The sequence below is a fragment of the Toxorhynchites rutilus genome, chromosome 2 (genome assembly GCF_029784135.1).
Source record: "Toxorhynchites rutilus septentrionalis strain SRP chromosome 2, ASM2978413v1, whole genome shotgun sequence".
NCBI lineage: Eukaryota > Metazoa > Arthropoda > Insecta > Diptera > Culicidae > Toxorhynchites > Toxorhynchites rutilus.
In genome coordinates this window covers 123,576,822-123,598,854 of record NC_073745.1, presented here as the reverse complement: position 1 = coordinate 123,598,854, position 22,033 = coordinate 123,576,822, and the positions used below count along the sequence as shown (strand labels likewise).

Below are 22,033 nucleotides of genomic sequence, written 5' to 3'. Positions count from 1 at the left end.
TTTCCGAAGACAAGAAAAATTATCAAAGTTGCTGTTCGATTTTTCGAACGCTTGGCACAAAATGGGTTAAATAACTTTCTACAAAAGTGAACCGATTTTTATTTAAAAAAAACGAAAATAAAGCTTATTCTAGGACTTTTCTTTCTTTAACGCGTAAACAAAATTCTTCATGCACAACTCTAACATTACGACTTCGATACTGTTGAAAATCCGAGTTAGTTCTTTTTCAAATTCTTCCAAATTTTGTGGCTTATTAACATAGCAACGGTCCTTCACGTATCCCCAGAGGAAGTAATCGACGACGAGAAATGTTGAAATTCTTACCATAAGAGGACAAAGTTTCATTAAGGCTTCGGTTGTTCGAGTAATACGATTTCACTAAGAATACACGTTCTTGTAAATTGTACATCTTGACACATTAAAAACCATCCGATCAGACTGAACGAGTAGCCGAATATTATCGTTCCGAAGTGGCGAATGCAATTTTACCATCGACGGAGCGAATTTTTTTTATAAGAAGTTATTCGATATTTTTGCGTGAGCGTTTAATCTGAAAGACCCTATACTATTTACGAATTTCATACCAACTAGACTGACCATTGGCAGCAACATCTCAGATTGTTATGTTAGATGTCCTTCTAATTTCTACTAATGTTCAGCTCGTAACATTTTTATGTGTAAACTAGCTGACCCGGCAAACGTTGTTCTGCCATATAAATTATTTCTAGTGAATATTGTGGGTGTATAATAAAACATAACTAATGTATTGCATGAATGTTTTAACGATCTATAACATTAGTCGAATGTGATCGATAAAAAATGTTTGTATGATGTTTCTTGATTCAATATATTTCATAACGGAACTGACATGTTTGATCTATTTAAAGTTCAATGTAAAGAAAAAAAAGTAATGTATTCTTGTCGTAAAGTATGAATGAATGGAAAAAGGAAATCGATATTATTTTCGTTCAAATTCTGTCTCGTTGGAAAATACGCCTTTGTCATTTTCAAGATGGACGGCTAAATTTAGAGCTGCTAGTTCCCGTTCATGAAATGGGAAACCAACAATACGCCAGGAAACATCAATGGAGCTGATGTATCTTTATATTGGGAACCACATTATTCCATCGTTGTCATTCAATGGGCCATAAACCATGCTAGTGGTAACCGTATCGAACATTTCGCATTTCGAAATCCGATTGGGTTGAAACTCGATCCTGAACGATTTGATCGAAATAAATTTTTGCATTCCTCAATCCGCTCGACTCAAATTCAATCATTCTATGCAAATGTGCCAACCTCGCCTTATCGCAAAAAAACGTCAAAATAATTCATCCGTATTCGTGGAACTTCTTACTCTCTATCATATTAACAGACCCGAAAGCAATTCTGAATTGTTGAAATTTGAATGAACATTATCACTCGATGTTTAAATACATAGACCTATGTCCTGATCCTAACTTTACTTTTTCTTCTATAAATTTCCTTGCATTTCCACCAAAACTTTATCCATAATATAAAATCATCATCAGACACAGTTTTAGTTCAGGATTGTTCTCCAACCGCAGAGCATGTGTTACTTTTTTACATAAAACACATATTTGATTTGTAGAGCTAATTTTCGTTTGAAATTTATATTTTAAACGCGTTTTTATCCACCCGAATATTCATTACCATTTTTGCTTCACAGGCGGAACACAGAGATGTTACCACATTTGCACAACTCCATTGGACTTGAATCGAACGGATTTTAGAATGCAAAATTCAATACGGGCGAGTAGTTAATTAGTTGACAGATCTGGAATTTCTGAGGAAATTACACTCTCGATTTCCTCAGGGCGTCTATTGTGGACACCCAAACTAAAAATGTGTGGATGAGGTAATCCTCGTTTCTTCCAATCAAACGAATACATAAATCCAGCAATAGGTGGGACCGAATTCGACCAGATTTCATTTCTTAATTGAACACACGCGCCGCTATGTCATGACCATGTATTGTGTTTTTCCCTGGCATTAGCAAAGACTGTATCGGCTTTGCTCATGATAGCCTCTCGCAAGATAATGTATTCATCCTCATGCCACTTTTGTTGATTGTGTCGCCATGTACATGTTCTGCAAACTTGTTTCTATTCAGAAACATGTCAAACGCGAGAATTTACACACAAAAATGTTATGAGTAGAACATTATTTTTTCAGGAGTCTCCATACAAAATGCCATGTATTCCAAAAGCTATAAACGATAGAAAGTTAGTGTTTCGACAAAAGTTCGTATTTTAATAAGATTTAAAACTTTGTCGAATACGCTACATCGCTATCTTTACTTTGAACATAATTAGGATTATAGGCAAACCTTTTTTAGGGACCGCACAAAAAAAGTCGCATAAAAAATCGTGCAAAACTTCACCAGCAGCTTTAGAAAATCGTGTTCGGTACACATTTTGAAAAAAAAAACTTTTTTTGTGCGGTAGATATTGACCGCATAAAAAAAGTTTCCCCCAAGAAAATAACTCGAATCCACGCCATTCACCGTTCAATTTCCTTTTGTTTCCCTGCTTTGCGATGGGACACTTTGCCTTTTCGGTTGCGCGTGTCTGTTTTGTGCTTTTAGTTGCATGTCGAAACGTGTTGCTGTTAGAAATCATGTCATGCAAAAACTTAGAAAAACTTAGAGCATTTGATGAGAGGGGGGAGAAGGATTTCAGAACTGGATAATTGAGATGCGAATATGCTTTTTTTCGTACTGAAATAGGGTAAATGATCTTGGTTTGTCCAATTTGGGGTGTTTTTACGCAACTAGTAAATGCAAGTCGGTTTTTCTTCATGAAAATCACACATAATCGATACGAGTTTGGGTTTGTTGAAAGGCCCCAAGTCACTAGTTGCTAATACTACCATAAGGTGTTGAAATTATTCAAATTTTTATGTTTTTAACGATTTTCCTTAAAGAAGAATTATGATCATGGTTTGACCAAAAAAATGATCATGGTTTGTCCGGTTTTAGAAATCTCCATTTTTGAATGAAAACATTCGAATTCACAAGTAGATGTTGCATTTATCATTGCTTGAGTTTACTGTCATCATATTGATTCATTCATAATTTAGGCTTTCTTCAGAATATTGCCTTTTCTTGGGCATTTTAGAAGTGTTCACCTCAACACACTCAACACAGAGAAACTTTATTTCTGCTATTCTCGAAGGACACAATAAACAAACTGCAGCGCGCCGAGCGGTTGCCATAGAAATCATGTGGACAAAACAACATTATTGAATTGGACAACTCATGATCAGAATTGCGTTCATCAATGGTTTAGCTATGTAAATCCGATACAAATGGTGAGCAAGCATGATGTTTACAATATTTATAAGTGTTGTAATCCAGAAAAAGTCTGAATACGTGCCAAATAATCATCTGGTGATCGATTAAAAGTTAGCTCGAATGAGGGGCGCATTGACACAAATAGAAGGTGTATTTTATAATCCTTTAAAACATGTGATTTCGTAAAAATATACTATCAAACTACTATAAATCATGTAAAAGGCAATTTCATTTATATGTTTCGAAACATTCGAAGGCCTTATTTGACACAGGAGCGCTGAATTAGAGCATTCAAAAAAGTGGGCAAACCATGATCATATTTTCGACTGGACAAACCAAAATCATTTACCTTACATATAAACCATCGAAAAAAACTAAATGGACGGAAACTTCGTCAAATATGTTTCTTTTCATACACCGCACGAAAAAAAACCACACAAGAACAGAAAACCGCACAAAAAAAATCGCACAAAACAGGTTTTACTGTAGTTGTAATTTTTTCAAAGAAAGCAAAGAAAAGTTATTGTTGGAAAAATCTGTGTTGTTTCTGAAATATGAAATGTTTCTTAAAAAAATTCCTAAATGTCATTCTGTAACCAACATTTTACAGGTCTTAAGTTTTTGAGTGAAACATTTTTTTAAGTCATAAGTTTTTTTCAACTTTTCTTTGAAAAATCTTAACTCAAAAACTATAAGACCAACAATATGTTGATTAGAGAACAAAATGTAGGCAATAATTAAAACAATTGATTCATTCATTTTTCTAAAAAATATGTATGGAGAAGAATTAATTTCAATTTTTTATATATTTCTTTTTCAGTGTAGATTAAACAATTTCCTACAGTTAATTTTGTGGATATTATAGTGTTTGAGTAATAAATTTTTGTTAAAAATAAGGAAAAAAAGTTTTCCCTCTTCAAAAAGTAGTCTAATTCTTTTCCGAAGATTTCAAGTATGCAAAATTGCTTAAATGACCAATGTCTTTACACTCACAACGTTTCATTGGTGTCTGCGATGGTGCTGCTAACTCCTAAGACGAGTTAGCATGAAATCCGTCAATTTAATCGTGATAAGCGTTGTTAGTTGTTAGTTGTTAGTTGTTAGTGTGCTCCCTTGGCCGAGTGGTTAGCGTCATAACTAACATGCCGGGTGTTCGGGTTCGATTCCCGTTCTGGTCGGAGGAATTTTTCGTCAAAGTAATTTCCTCCGACTTGCACTGTGATCACGCGTATTCTAGAGCTTGTCACTCAGAATGCATTCAAGGCGTGTTATTTGGCATAGAAATCTCAACTAAGTACTAATAAAAATGACGCAAGTAATACTACGTTGAGACGGTGAAGATCCTCTAGGAACGTTAGTGCCATTGAAGAAGAAGAAGAAGCGTTGTTAGTTTAGTAAATTAGTCGTAGTTTGATGTTAACGCTAACGAAATAGATCTTATATCGAAAGTAGAAATGTGAAAATCCATGAAAAAATATGATGAAAAAAATAAATATGGCTCGCCAAATGTGTTGAGAAGTGCAAAACTCGAGGAAGCAATCGTCCGATTCGAACTGTCTCTATTTTATTTTATTCGCTGTATCTAACATGTATTCCATGTAACCAAGAAACATGTTTTTTGCAAGTGATTGAAATCTTGAACGAGGATTGCGTCGGAAAATAATTTTATATTATGATGATGAGATTTGGTAGAAGTACTAGGAAATGTATAGTAAAAGGAAATTGTGAAGGGTCAAAGTGTAATCAATAAATGAAGAGTTCTGTGATTGAACCCACAAACGTTCACTTAGTGAGAATACCTGAATGTTTGAAAGTATTGATAACAAAAAAAATCCGTTTTGGGGGGGACGTTCGCCGGGTCAGCTAGTATCAAATAATTATAGCATACTTCGCTCAATGTACAAACAGTTTGAATGATACTAATATTGAGAAGATAAATTCTCATTTGAGAAAAGAATTGAATACATTACACGATTACGAAGAATAAGAAACGAAGGAAATACCGCTTATTTTTACCGAACCAAACAAACCACCATGTTACAGACAAATTACAGCGCAGTTTGTATCAGCCATAAAACGTGATTAGTTTGCAGCTGGAACAAAAACTTTTAGCCATTACCAAATATCTTGCCGACCCACGCGTCCCGATCAACAGTTCGCCCCGTTTCCTTAATTAACCATAGAAGGATAGGAATTTATCGACCAACTGCAGTTTCGAATATTTCTCCGCTCTATCCGTCGAAAGATAGCGTGTTTCGTATTCAACTCGGCTTAGCAGTGTCGTTAAGTGCCAGAACCAAACAGATAAACACAATTTGCATGTAAATTACAGGAGAAAATATGTATTGCTGTTTCACGTCTCCGTTTCCATTACTTCGCTCTTCTAGAATCCGTTTTGGGGTACCTCCTGACTGAAGGTTTTATTTTCTTGCCACCATCTCATCACCAGGTAGTCTAATTTTGCATGCGAGACTTGTTCTATCCCTGCCGAAATAAAATCTAGCAATTGCTTTACACAGGCAGGAGGAGGATTGCTTACCCAAAAGCAGCTTAACCAACTGTAAATGAGAAAAATGCACTCGACAAAAACAAATACAGAGGCAACTTAACAAGGTTGTATTTGTTCAATTTTAAGGATTATTATCGTGGTTTACTTTTGCTCTGTTTGCATTTCACCACATCAACATGCTGTGCAGAGAATCTGGAAGCTGCACCGCGTGTTCTGTAATAAACACAAACATTTTTTGGTTCAGGGACGAAATTTAGTTCAAATTATTGATTGTTTGAACAGGTAAACAACTAGCATCGAATCGAATTTGTTTCCAAAGGGGATGGAGGAGGGATGGAGAATATCCCCATCGAATAAGCATGGTTCCGCTCGGTGGCAATCAATTCTTTTCACCCGGTGAATTTTCCACCTGTTAATGCTCTCGCATAATAACTTTTAGCTATCTCTCACACGCGCAGCCTTCGCTCTACTTTGTTTTTGTTTTTACGTTTTATTTCATTAAACCCTGGACAATCCGTTTCGAGAAAACAACGAATGCAAATAAGCAGAAAACAGCATTTCGTTTCCCAACACAGCCCAGCCTGTGTGAAGCGACTAACCGGAATCCGATTCTCATCATTCACGAACAGAACAAGAATAGGAATGTTTTGATTAAAACGATAATTAATTGTTGTACTAATCATTCTACAAAAGTATTCTCGGGCTGATAAATAATAAATTGTTGCAAGAAACAAACTGACTGGAGGGGGAAATTTGGATAAAATCCAAAACCTGGAGCACCCAACAGAATTTTATGTTTTTTTTTTCATTTGAATTATTTGCATGAAACACACTTGTTGCGTCTCACAGACCCACTAACTGGCTATTTGAATGACCTGCAGAATTTTGGAGAAGCTGTGCCTAAAGGGTGTGTCACATCAAATTGCATCACGGAAAAAACGCTGTAGAAATTCGCAGAGTAGACCGATCCTTTTGAAAATTTTAGACAGTAAAATAAAAACTATTAAACAATTGTTGGTATTTTCTTTTTATTCATACTTCGAGCCCAAGCCCGTATGCTCGCACCTTCCTCTTTACCCCGTCCATAAGGTTCTGTACAACGTCAGGTTGTAGTTTTTTTTTTGAACAGAAATCCATTTTCTCTTAAAAACCGCCTCCGATTTGACAACTTTTGGGTTCTTCCGGAGGGCCTGCTTCATAATCGCCCAATATTTCTCTATTGGGCGAAGCTCCGGCGCGTTGGGCGGGTTCATTTCCTTTGGCACGAAGGTGACCCCGTTGGCTTCGTACCACTCCAACACGTCCTTTGAATAGTGGCACGAAGCGAGATCCGGCCAGAAGATGGTCGGGCCCTCGTGCTGCTTCAATAGTGGTAGTAAGCGCTTCTGTAGGCACTCCTTAAGGTAAACCTGCCCGTTTACCGTGCCGGTCAGCACGAAGGGGGTGCTCCGCTTTCCGCAAGAACAGATCGTTTGCCACACCATGTACTTTTTGGCAAACTTGGATAGTTTCTGCTTGCGAATCTCCTCCGGAACGCTGAATTTGTCCTCTGCGGAGAAGAACAACAGGCCCGACAGCTGACGAAAGTCCGCTTTGACGTAGGTTTCGTCGTCCATTACCAGGCAATGCGGCTTCGTCAGCATTTCGGTGTACAGCTTCCGGGCTCGCGTCTTCCCCACCATGTTTTGCCTTTCGTCGCGGTTAGGAGCCTTCTGAACCTTGTATGTACGCAGGCCCTCCCGCTGCTTGGTCCATTTTTGCCGTTCTTCACCTTCCGGTCGATGGTTAGGTTCTCGAAGTATCGTTTTAGTACTCTGCTGACCGTGGATTGGACCGTGGATGTCCCGATGTGACAACTCCGGATTCTCGAAATGAGTGCGCAGGATTAATTCACAGGAATTTCGTTCGACGACATTTTTCCAAATTTATGAAAAATTGACAGTGAAGCATGGCCAACGTGACTAAACACTCTTATCTGATTATAAGCGAAAGCTGAAGATATAATTCCTAAAAATTAAATTTCTACAGCGTTTTTTCCGTGATGCAATTTGATGTGACACACCCTTTAGATCTAGTTCCTAGTTCCTAGCAGACAATATCCAGTTAGTTGTTGAGGAGTTATGCAAAGTTTATTCTAATTCATACTGCTATGTTTAACGAATTTCATGCCAACTCGTCTTAGTAGTTGGCAGCCCTATTTTTGCATTGATAAGATGTGGATGTAACGACATTCGTCATTGAGGCAACTATGCATACTTGAAATCTTTCAAAAATAGACTACTTTTTGAAATGGAATGTAGGAAATTTTCATTGTTTCCCTTAAAAAATATCAAAATGAAGTTTAAAATAAATTACACAGGAATAAAAATTATTTCAAAAAGTAAAAAAGATAAAATGGATTATTATTTCATGGGTTATTCATATAATTTTTTTGAGAATTTTTTTTTAAATTTTTTGATATGCTCCTTTTTTCCTTTCCTTTCTTTCTTCGACCATAAAGTTGCAGGTCTTATTGACGAATTTCATGCCAACTCGTCTTAGGAGTTGGCAGCACCATCTCAGATAGTAAAGAAATGTTGTGGGTGTAAAGACATGGGTCATTTAAGCAACTTTGCATACCTCAAATATTCGAAAAAGAATTATACTACTTTTTGGAAAAAGACAATTTTTTTTTCTTAATTTTTTACAAAAATTTATAATTTAATAACTATGATACCTACAAAATTCTTGTCGAAGGATGAAATGTAGGAAATAATTTAAATTTTCACAAAAAATACCAAAAATTTTTTGGAAAAAAAATTCACAGTAGGTCTTTTAACGTGTTGACGCTTGAACGGCTACAACCAAAAAAATTCTTTGATAATTTTTAATGAAAACCAAAATAATTTCCTACATTTCACACTTTGACTAAAATTTTTTTTTTCAAGTCTGATAGGTTTTTTTATTTGATTTTGAGTTTTTTCAACTTTTTTTAAGATCTACAAAAAGTTGGCCAGAGAATGAAATATAGGAAATTACTTAGGTTTTCATTAAAACTTATCAAAGTTTTTTTTGGAAAAAAGTTTCATTGAAGAAAAAATATTTTGGAAATTGAAAATCATTTTTCTGGAAAACATATGCTTTTAAAATTCAGAAAAAAAATAGTTATGAATAGCCCTCAAAATTTCCAACAAGTTTTTCATACATTGGACGATTAGCACATTCACATGGAAAGAGTTGTTCGAACAACAACTTCTTCATTTTCTTTTTCTTTGAAAAAATAGTATTAATGTTCAATTCGTAACATTTTTATGTATAAATTATCGCAATTTACATGCTCTGCTAACTTTTCTCTATTTAGAAACATGTCAAACGTGCGAATTTACACACAAAAATGTTACGAGCAAAACATTATTTTTTTCAGTAGTCTTCAGACTACTACTTAAAAAAGCTATCCAAAATTGTCCTGAATAACCTTGAAATGCTTGAATGCATCTGCTCTACTAACGACGGATTAATTTTCAACCCACATGTGGGTTTGGTTTTGATATAATTACAAGAAAAAATGACTTATATTTCAAAAACTATAAAAGATAGAAAGTTGATGTCTTCGACAAAAGTTTATATTTTAACAAGATCTAAAACTTTGTCGAATATAGTATATCGCTATCTTGACTTTAAACAAAATTAGGATAAGTTGTATTTTTTTCAAAGAAAATATGAAATAGTTGTTTTTCCAAAAACTTTTTCCCTGTAAAAGTGCCCATCTTCCAATGTATAAACGACTTGTTAGAAATTGTAAGGGCTATTCATATATATATATATATATATATATATATATATATATATATATATATATATATATATATATATATATATATATATATATATATATTTTGGAATTTAAAAAAAATACGTTTTTGGGAAAAATCAATTTTAATTTTTAAAATAACTTCTTTGTCAGCGAAATATCTTCCCAAAAAATTTTTGAAATTTTTGACGTAGGACTACGTCTTTCATTTCTATACCGGGGTGTAAAACCAAAGTTTCGAGAACGAAAGCGTTACGCCGGAGACCGAGATTTTGAGCGTTAATAGCTCTTAAACAACTGAACGAAATGGTATGATAAACACTTCATTTGAAAGATAAAATGTCTACGCGTCATATACTTGTTACTTTTTCATCCAAAAACTTGTTTCAATAGTCTTAAAATTGCTTTCAAAACAGGCTATTGAAATTACCAATCGGTATATAAGCGAGCGCCGCTCGTAAACCCACTCAGTTATGATTGAACAGCGATTGGAGCATGTTGACGCTGTTGTTGTGAAGCTAATTTCGTTTATCATGAAAGCGCTGATGAACGGTGTCACCAAGAGCCTGTTTGTGCACCTAAGGCCAAAAGGGAATCCGTCAGGAGGAGAGTGATGCCACGGTTCCGCTTGAAACATCGGAGCAGCCGCCACACACACACACACACATACACGCGCGGAATTCTCGTTGCTATCATCGTTGCTGAAAAATAATCTGCCAGTTCCCCTGGGAATTGAAAAATACATTCATTAATGTTTTCTATCCATATAACACTGCAACCAAATACATTTGGTTTTGTTATTTTTCAATCAATCGCAATTAACAGGAAAGCTTCTGAATATTTTTTCCCCATCAGTGGAAATTTTCGTATTCAATATTGCATGCATAACATGAAAAACGGAATATGTTTCACATCGCGAAAATCAGGTCATTTTCGAGCGATTATTTGCTTTCTACTCATATAATGCTTCGACCAAATACATTTCGTTTTGGATTTTTTCAATCAAGTGCGATCAACGTAAGACCACGTCTTTCGGCAATTTATTAGAGGTGCAATGAATCTTTAGGAATTCCCGCTCTACGCAAACTGGCAAACAATGTTTACTCAACAATTTCTCAAACTAGAAATGAGTGTTGTGAGAAAGGATTAGCGAACGCAAAAAAGGACAAACGGGAGAAAGATTTTGGAGGTTGAAGGAAATTGGCAGAAAACTTCTTCATTCTATCCTTCAAATAATGTGATTCATACCACATCATTTTGCCAGAAAGAGATTATTAATGCTCAAAGGAGGAATCGAGTCCTCCGAGGAAATTACCCAGCGCAAATTAGAGTCGACTATCGATTGCGGCATTCGTACACAAATAATTTTATAATGCAGTTTCACCAAAGTGATTTCTTCGGATATATTCACTACATCATGTCATATATTTCATATTCTTCATTATGAAATCCATATCCATGGCACCTAACGGTAACGAATTATTATCGAAACCACGATTTTCGCTAAATGCTCCTTTCAGTTCGGCCTGTAAAAAACTTTTCTGTACTCTAATCCATCAAATTTGGAGCCCTGAAAAGGGCTGTTGATTATATGCTAAGCTAATTCAGCACGCTCTCCTCGGATACGATGGGCCAGCTGGATGTCCTTGGGCATGATGTGACGCGTTTTGCATGGATAACACACAAATTGGTATCTTCGAATAAGCCTCCTGCAGCGTCATAAATGCGGAACTTTGGAAGCGCAAGTCGGTTTTGAAGTCCTGAGCAATTCCACGATCCAAATGCTGCAAAGGTAGCTGCGGATCACCAATTCGGTCGACTTCTGATAGCGACGAATTTCACGCAAAGTTCCCGGTCGATAGCGATGTGGTTTCTCCACCTATCCTGCTACTGGTGCGCTTATCCGAGCTGACTTCGTGTGCCTTACCACCGAATGACTAACGAGCTGTCTGCGAAAGACTAACGAGCTCGAGTCCTCACGGTGCGAGAGTAGAGTAAGAAATGAACGAAAGCAAAGGAAGCGTCATTTTATAAACCATAAAAGTATAGAATCTAAATCCCACCCTTATTATGTTCGTGAGTATACAGTAAGCTTAAACAATAAAGAGGGTGGGGTTTACATTCGATTCTTTTATGTTTTATATAATGACACTTCCCTTGCTTTCGTTCATTTCTTACTCTACTCTCGCACCGTGAGGACTCGCTTCATCGGGACTAAGCAGACAGTTCGTTAGTCTTTCGGTGGTAAGGCACCACGAAAGCAGCTCGGATAAGCGCATCAGCCGCAGGAAGCATGAAGAAGCCACATCGCTATCGACCGGGAACTTCGCATGAAATTCGTCGCTATCAGAAGTCGACCGAATTGCTGATCCGCAAGCTACCTTTGCAGCATTTGGTTCGTGGAATTGCTCAGGACTTCAAAACCGACTTGCGCTTCCAAAGTTCCGCGGTTATGACGCTGCAGGAGGCTTATTCGAAGATACCAATTTGTGTGCTATCCATGCAAAACGCGTCACATCATGCCCAAGGACATCCAGCTGGCCCATCGTATCCGAGGAGAGCGTGCTATATTAGCTTAGCATATAATCAACAGCCCTTTTCAGGGCTCCAAATTTGATGGCTTAGAGTTCAGAAAAGTTTTTTACAGGCCGAACTGAAACGAGAATTTTCGTTTGGATGCCATACAGCATCGAGAAAATTCCGGAAAGATCTAATCGTTGCTGAAAAATAATCTGCCAGTTCCCTGGGAATTGAAGAATACATCCATGCGAAAGAGTTTATTTTAATGTTTTCTAATTATATGGCGAATACAGCGACCAAATACATTTGATTTCGTAATTTTTCAATCAAGTGTAATTAGCTGGAAAGCTTCTGAAGATTATTCTTTCCCATCAGTAGGATATTTTCGTATCCAATATTGGATGCATAACATGAAAAACGGAAAATGTTTCGTATCGCGAAAATTATATAATTTTCAATCGATTATTACTCAGTCGCCGAAATTTTCATACTCAGAGAGTTCATTCTCCTCTAGTTTGCCTTCCAAATTGCCATCGTAAACCATACCTTCTCTCGATTCAATCACGCACGAAAAGCATACTGAAATGATATTCTGGTGGTGAAACCGATTCATTTTTCGTGAGGCGTCGTGCACAAATTACGTAACGTGATAAGGGGGGAGGGGGTAGATGTTGCGTTACTTTCTGTTTATTAGAGATAGGAAATTGCGTTACGAAAGGGGGGGGGGAGAGGTGGTTCAAAATTCGGATTTTTAGCGTTACGTAATTTGTGCACGACGCCTGAGGACATCGACAAGACAACATCGTTACTGAACGAGCTGAACGGCGAGGGATCGAGGGATTCATTACCTGGCCTGACCTGACCTGAAATGCAATCAGTTTGTTTTAACTGTGAGGGAGCGCAGAAAAGCCGTGATACTCTCGTGACCAAGAGAGTATCAGCATCGAAATACGGTTCCTCGGGAAGACATAGAAGCAGCCGCCACACACACACATACACGCGCGCAACTCTTTTCGTTTGCTGGTTATCGAGAGGAAACCTGGAAAGAAATGATCGTTGCTGAAAAATAATCTGCCAGATTTTAATGTTTTCTATCCATATAATACTGCGACCACATACATTTGGTTTTGTGATTTGTCAATCAAGTGCAGTTAGCAGGAAAGCTTCTGAAGATTATTCTTCAGAACAAGGTTTTTTGTATCCAATATTGAATGCATAAAACCTTGAGTCTCCAACGTAACACTCTCGTTTTTGAAGTCACCCAAATATTTATTTATTCATTCATTTAGGATGGATATAGATTCAACTTCAAACAAATGATCTCTAAATCAACGATAGTCCTACGTCACCCTTGCGGTTATACCATAAATATAACCCACTTCCTGTTTTTTTGAAAATTTAAACAATTTCCTACATTTCATCTTTCGACAGGAATTTTGTAGATATTATAGTATTTAAATTAAAAAATTTTGTAAAAAAAATGAGAAAAAAATTGGCTTTTTCCTTAAAGTAGTCTAATTGATTTTCGATTATTTCAAGTATGCAAAGTTGCTTAAATGACCCATGTCTTTACACCCACAACGTTTCACTACTATCTAAGATGGTGCTGCCAACGGCCAATCGAGTTGGCATGAAATTCGTCTATAGTTTTTGAGGTAGACATTTTCGTAAAAATTTAGGAAAAATTGCAATTTTTACTTGAAATCTAAAAAAAATTTATAGTTGTAGAATAGTTGCTTCAATGACCAATGTCTATATATACTACATTTTACTGCAATCTGAAATGGTGCTGCCAATGGCCTATCGAGTTGGCATGATGTTCGTTATATTGCATACTGACAAATTTTCATTGATCAAAATTTTAGTCGCAGCATCAAGATGAAAATTATCCAAACTGACATAGCTCTACTGATCAAACTGAACTTTGCTCAGATTGAGGAAATTTTTCATATAGTCTATCTAAAAAAAGCTATCCAAAATTGTCCTGAATAACCTTGAAATGCTTGAATGCATCTGTTCTACTAACGATGGATTAATATTCAACCCACATGTGGGTTTGGTTTTGATATAATTACAAGAGTTGAATGAATAATATATTAATAACTCACTTTTAGCTTTATAATAATCGAATTAAACACTCGATTCTCCTATTGCTATAAAAAAAATCTTTTGTTGTAAGTTAAGTATGATTCTTATATTGAATAGAATAGTAAAATACAATTGATTACTTTCAGTGATTATCAATAATCACTGCGCTATTGTAATGAACTACGAAAGCTTCTCTTAATTTGTTTCACTTCTCCTAATTCTAATTTTCAACACATATTTGTTGTTTTTTTCGAATTCCATTTGTTTATTTTCATCCCTTTGTTTTTTATTAACACTACAGAACACATAGCTCATGAAGTTGTCTGCCATCATGATACAAATAACATTTTCTGCGGCTAAACTAAAAACTAAACTCTCAAGGCCGAGAGTTTAGAAAAGCTCACTGCTGTCTGATCGCTAGATGGATGAATAATGAAGTCTGTGGTACGAAATCGCAAATAGCTTGTTCATACTCGATAAATTGAAAACCGGACGCTTTATTTGTGATATCCTGTTTTCTGATTTGGCACCATTACTGAAAGAACATCAAAACCAAAATTATTTTTTTTATCCCATTTAATTTATTATTTGAGCTCATTAGCATTTTAGCTGTAACAGAGCCGAGCTTTAATCGTGTACATGTACATATTTTTATGTTTCTATAAATTGAAAATTACACAGTAGTAGTAGCCATTTAGGCGTAAGCGAATTCTTTCTGTTCTTCCATTGTTCAGCAAACCGGACAGACACACAAAACACAAAACAACAGCATGACAAAACAACGTATAAATAATCACAACATACAAAACAATAACAAACAAATTGTCAAAAGATTGGAACGGATGGAAACGAACCCGCTATACAAAGTGTAATTGTTTATGGCGAATATTCTAGACGCAACCCATACAACAATTGCGCTATTCAAATGCCTATGGGACCAATGGTATAAATAGGACAAGAAATGTTCAGAACAGTGTCAGTTGCAAATAAACTCTAGATCAGTATGGATGATGATATTGACCCACCTCATACCCCTACAAAGGTTTGGACAGGTCGATTTATCTTATAGATAGTATTTATGTTTGCGTTAAAGTTAAGAGACCAGCATTATAAAGCAAAAACAAAAACGAACTGACTCTGTTGCAGGTATGAATTTCTATTAATCGAACATTATAACTTGGCGGAATCTGTAAAAAAAACAATGTTTCTATCCGTATCGACATTGACATAATCAAGCGTCTTGTCTATATTTCGATCAATATCTTCATCATCGGGTAGCCAGTCTATCTTCATCTCTACTATTCTGGAACTCTGCTCAGATACCTCTCTGGGCGGAGACATAGAATGGCGCTGTAGACAGGATCTCTACTCTTCATCACTTCGGAACTCTGCTCAGAAACCTCTCTGGGCGGAGACAGTTGATATTGGTCATTGTTGGGTTATTAATAGAACAGCAGCCCGATGTTTCATGCAGAGCGGAGCAGTTGTATGGATGAATCGATCTTTGTTCCACCGTGGGTCGATCTCCATCGCTGATGATGGTTGCGTGAATTTAATTATTCTATAACAACACAAAAATGATCAATTGAGGTCCTCAGTTTGAACTCACGATCGATCGCTTAGTAAGAACTTAGTAAGAACGCGTAACCAAGTGGCTACGAAGACCCCCTGACAAAAACCAAAATTATGTAATTAGGCAAATGCTCCCACCTAAAACCCAATTTGAAAAAAAAATTAAAGCTTTCATATGCCAAAACATGGATATACCGTCATATACCGTAAAAGTTTAGAAAAATAATTAATTAGTATTGCATGTATTCCGTCAAATATTTTGGATTTCAAAAATGCTGGACCAAATAACATCTCCAACGTTCCCAAAAACATCATACCCAACTAAGTTTAACCACGAATTATACTATGCAGCATTTTTCGCAGAACATCAACAGAAAATCCGAGATCGATTGTCTTGGTGGCAACTATAACAATCACAGAGGAACGAATTTTCACCTTCAGCTTTCAATCGAAGAACACCGCTCTGGCTGCTTGAAAAGTTATTCGTCTCATCTGGCTTGCAATGTGTTGTACTTTAACGATTCTTTTAACAACACATGGAATCACGAAAAATTTATGATCGATCGGAAAGTCATCATTCATTCATATTCGTCATGTTCGCCTTGGATAGAATGATAGGCATGTTGAACAGGTACGTTTGTTTTCGCGGTAGTATTGATGTATTCAAATTGTGTTCTAGTTACGCTAGTTGACCCTTTTGATCGGTACGGTTTTGAGTAGTACGAATTGGGCTAATCAAATCGTGGGATTTAGCGCTTTTAGATAATGTTTGATATTTTAAAGTTAATCAACGGTTTGTTGAATAATATGTGCATAATTTACTTTATTTTATAAATAAATAATTGTTCGAAGTTATCTTTATTCTGAGCATTCGCTTCGGTTTATTAGATAACGATGCTTTTTTCACAATGACAATGATTAAGGCAGTATTCTAGTCTAGAAATTTGATAAAATTCAAATTTTTTTTCCTTCATATTTCTGTAGTTTAGGCATTCAAAAATATACCCTAGAAAGAACTTTTCGAAAATCCCATTATTTACCGAGCTGGAGCCATTTTAGTGACGCAGTATCTAACCTGGTACGACCATAACAGTAAACTTCAAACGCGTTTTTCTCGAAACTAGTTTTTTTCAAACTGACGTACAAGATATCTCAAGTTCTACTGAACCGATTCATGTCGAATTTATATGAATACAATCAGTTTGCATCTCTCTATCGCATGAACCTCTAAAAAAAATATTTTTAAATTTTACTATTTTTAAAATATCGAGAAACGTAAGAAAAAACGTTTTAAGCCGCATTTTGTTTTTGAAGCGGCCGCCATTTTGTCAAAAAAGATGTTTTTAACTTGTCCGAAGTTCATGCTATAGCGATACTATATTGATTCAGAATCTGTTCGATTTTTTCGTTTTAGATAACCAGAAGGATTGAAATCGCGTACGCCACAGCACAACTTTTTTTTGAACCCCCTAACTTCATTAACTTGTAATTCTTCTAGTTATGAATATTTTTTCTCCGTTCAATTTTTGTTTTTTGTTGAAAGATAGACGAACAAATAACGATATAATGGATCGTAAAAATACTCTTTGTTTTATTTTTACGGAGCTCGAAAAAACATCCAAAATTCGTGTCTCTACACTAGAATACGAGAATGCCTTAAGAGATTTGTGGAGACCATAGGATGACTTCCGCGTATTGGAATTTCACAGATGTTATGGTTGGCATTTGTTATGAGAAGCTAAGGTAGACAAACCATCTCGAGCTCATCGCTGTCGATTACAACGTTACTACCAAGAGGAATTCTATTACGAGCAGCTCCTCCAGCTACTTGTATTTGGTCTTAGACTCACTGGTCCTAAGCCCAATCCACCCTGCTTCGTGTTTCATCATTGTATAGAAGTACGTTACTGTTGCATATGGTCTTTCGATTATGTCCACGTAGTCGGCAACTAAGATAACTGACCGGACCTGTTGAAAATGGTGCCCCATATGTTGAAATCAGTTCTCCGCATCACTTTGGAGAGCAGATAGGAGAGATTGCGTTTATTTGTCTGAGATCCGCACAATCCACCGCACACCGTACTTCGTTACCTTAATCAGTCTTGTCAGCTTTCGGGGAAAGCCGTGCTGGTCTATGATTCACCATAACTGTCGTCAGTCGATGGTATCATATGCGGCTTTGAAGTCGATGAAAAAGTAGTGTTTATGAAATTGTTATGAAAATTTCCTGTGCGATTCAGTTACATTCATTTCGTCTTTGTTCTATTCAAATCTGCCAAACACTGATCACATTGAATAAAATATTTATTTCCAAGATGATCAACTCATTGAAAAAACCTTCTCATTCATAAATAATCTGGCAATTGATTGGTAATTTCAAGGTATGGAATAATTTTTTCGTATGAAATAACAAACAGCTAAAAAATATTCGCTTATTTGATGATCAATTAATTTGAAAAATCAGACATCACTAGGCGCACGTACTATGTTAGCATAAAATTGATTTACAATATCTACACTGCAGTATTCCACAAGAGGGTTTAAATTATAATGTTTCGAACGGGGGCACGATCGAATGTACTCATGATGCATTTGTCTCCTCGTTTCTGACACGTATGACATGATAAATTGTGTTATTGTTTTCGTAATTTATTCAATATTCCCACAGCTATTTCCACATGACATAAGTCTCAGATTGAATAATGCGAATACAGGGCATTCACACAGCATAGAACTCAGTCAGTTCTTTTTCCCCTACTCATTTCAATGCTTCAAAGCTACATTAGCGCTCCATCGTGAAGTACATTAGCACTATTCATCACATACCCAAACCGGCCACTGGGTTCGATCTGTGCGCGCACTGGAATTAGAAATTGGGAAGGTGGATATTAAACATTCATCCAGCGATTATTATAATTGACTGCTTCGGAACCTGCAGCAGCTCCTAACAGTATCGATGGGAACGCAAACCATCAGCGGAATTCTTAAGCAACCTTTGGCAAACAGGGCGGCGGGTAGCAGGAGAACAGAATACTCGTTTGAACGTCAAGACGAATGAAACAGGTAAAATGCCTCACATTTGTTTCACATTTTCGCCGAATCGTTTTGTTATTTGTGTCCGTTAGAAATCACAAAGCAAACGAATGACTCAGAAGATGTACTCATGTGAAACGTATGATTTCGTTATGTCTCGATCTGAGTTTTTTTTTTTTATTTCGCTGCGATTCTACGAATAACCCAACATAAAAAATTCAATGACAGGTTATCCCTACATTTGCATATATACTGAAACAGAAAAAAGACAGTCACACAAAAAGAAGGGGGAAGAGGAAATCAAATCTTAAAGAACAAGTTTAACACATCATTCCCCCCATTCCGCATCGTCGATACTAATGTGATTGTAGCGAAGTTTGTTTTAATTCATCCAGAATATCCTCAACGAACTGTGATTAAGTCGAAATATTTACGATTAAAACAACTCTCTGGAAGGGATGGAATACATGAATGAACTGTTGAGTATATAACCTACAAGTCTTCCATGGTCGATCATTTAGCAAACTTATCAGGAAACCTTAACTTTTCCGAACTTCGGTCAGAGCTGTTAGCTCCACACATGCATCAATTGCCATCGAAGAAAGTGAAAGTGTCAACAATTCCACGATTCATATGTTTAGAAAACGTCTAGGAAAACTTCATCTGCTCTTCGAAATAACACAAACATCGAACACAAGTCCGTCTCACTCAGCATGTGGAACATATATTCTCTGCGCCATTGCCTTCGTCGGCGAACCACTGCTGAATAAATACATAATGCACGTTTGCTTTACTCGTCCTTTAACAGCAGAGATAAGATGAACATGTTCGCCAAACATTGCCGTTTTCTGTTTATCAAATTTACTCTACCACGATGTGGAATTTATGCGATGTTCCTTATATGCCATGGTACTGGATGTAGTAATACTCATTGGCGATAATCGGAGCGACATCAAAAACAGCAGGGACCATGTAATCTGATAATATTAGTGGATTATGATTGGTATGTAAAATACTCAGATTAAAGATTAAAAAGAAAGACAAATTTTAATTTCCTCAATTGCTTTTTGAGCATGAAACATGGGTTGCAGAGTTCTCTACAAATTTCTTCTCTCCATAAGTGATATGTATGCCATTCAGTGACATGTATGCTTTCGTAATCCATAATTTTGATCGGACAACTACGTAGAACATTCTGAGAAAAAGATCATCAATCATGATACGATAATTTATATAAATATTTTGCTTATTTCACAATTGCAATAACTGCCGAATCCCATAATTGTATTTAATTACAGATTCGAAATACACTTCGTTCGAACGTCTCCAGTGATAATTCTGGGTATTCTCTTTTGACTTGGGACAAATTCAACATTCCGTTATTGTTCATTAAAGACACTATACACTGTGATTATTTTCTATAACCGCACCCACATTTCAGACCTAACTCGTGCGGTGGAAGAAACAGTTGAGCAATAATTGATGTCAGATATTTTCGAAATAAAATTCATGAAATAATTTACAGCATGATAGAATAAAATATTTAATTGAGGTTTTCACATGGAGTTCAGTGACAATTTATCTGTCGCCGCATATTTATTTATTTACATATTTGTTTTGAAATGTTATAGCATGTTAATAATCAGTTGGTACATCAACACGCAGGATTACTTAGAAAATTCTTTTGATCATACAATTAAGTCGCTTTTATGCGGCTTTTTTAACGCCGTTTCATGAATTTACACGGTTTTTTTACGCGGGTATTGGAACTTACGCATTTTTTTACACGGTTGATACGTGCCGCAGTGTAAACAGATTTTATGTGCTAATTGATGTGACTTTTCACGAAATAAGTTTGTATTGTATCACAGATATCATGGTTGTAGCATGCAAAAAAAAAACAGTTAATCAATTGTTAGAATATTAGTAGTATTTTAAACTAATAATTCACTGTTTACTAGATTTTTACACGGATTTTGAAATTTACGCAGTTTATTTTTAAGCGGATTTACGAATTTACGCGGCTTTTTACGCGAATTTTGAATTTACGCGCCAAGTATACCCTGCGTGAAAAGCGACTCTGATGTACTTCCAACCAAGTTCTTCGAAATTTACAAATCTAAACCTTTCCATGCTTCCAGAATTGCCACATTCAATTCATTGATACTCTTCTATTGCTCCTCGTTGGCATAGAACTATCGCACAACGGTTCCCTAGATGTTGTCCACTGAATTTGGATCCGAACCAGGCTAGTCTTCACAGTAAGTCAATTGTCCGTGTCTCTAACCAGGGTTTTGTAGCCGAATTAGTGTGGATACAGTGTTGTCTTGCTGTAATACAAATACGTCGATACATCACTTTGAATGAAACTAAAAAGCAGTTAAGAATTTCAATATAATCTTACGTGAATGGATGTGGATGCCAGAGTAGGCTTCCCAGACCTCAATCCAAACCGTTAGAGATCCTCCTCCGAAACTGCATCCTTTCGTAGGTCTCGCCAATAGACTGTAAATCCATCAGGACCATCCAAATTGAACTTTTCTTCATCAGAAAAATACAGTGAAAAAACAAACACCAAAATGATTGAAAACCTCAGAAAATGTAATTGCGATAATTGTAAAAAAAACATCGAAGTCACAATGATTTTACTGCGTCCCATTGCACAATGGCCCAGGAGGTACATTTAAAGTGGAAATTAGCATTTAGAGCTTGACAGTTATTCTCTAGACAAAAACTGCCTTGGACAAAGTTGTTACATATGATAGAACGCTTATTTTTATGTTATCAAAAATAGGGTGACCAACATTTTCGATGAAATAAAAAATCTAACTTTCTCATCTTTATAGATAGAGGTAAACATAGTTCGACAATGTTGTAGTTCCAGTTATTTGAGACATCTTTGTAGAACAAAGTTTTTTTCTATCTCTTGAAATAACTGATATGGCGCCTTTTTTACATACCAAATTCTACATACAAACTGTCTTCGGACGGGTTTTAGAACATACTAATAAAAACATTTTGCTATGCAGAACTAGTCAATATCTCAACTTCACTCGAAGTTATTGATATTTCTTCCCAAAAAATATGCTCTCCTCAATTGTTTGTCATTTTTCCTGAGGCAAACATGGGTGAAAAAATATCAATAACTTTGAGTAGGATTATGATATTGACAAGTTCTGCACCGCAAAATGTTGGAATTGTTGAG

At 36.1% G+C, this 22,033-nt stretch overlaps 1 protein-coding gene across 2 annotated transcripts in view; it reads left to right on the top strand.

Moving 5' to 3' along the window:
• LOC129765067 (MOXD1 homolog 1) overlaps positions 1-22,033 on the top strand; it is a 123,477-nt gene that overhangs the window by 16,003 nt on the left and 85,441 nt on the right. The window lies entirely within an intron of this gene.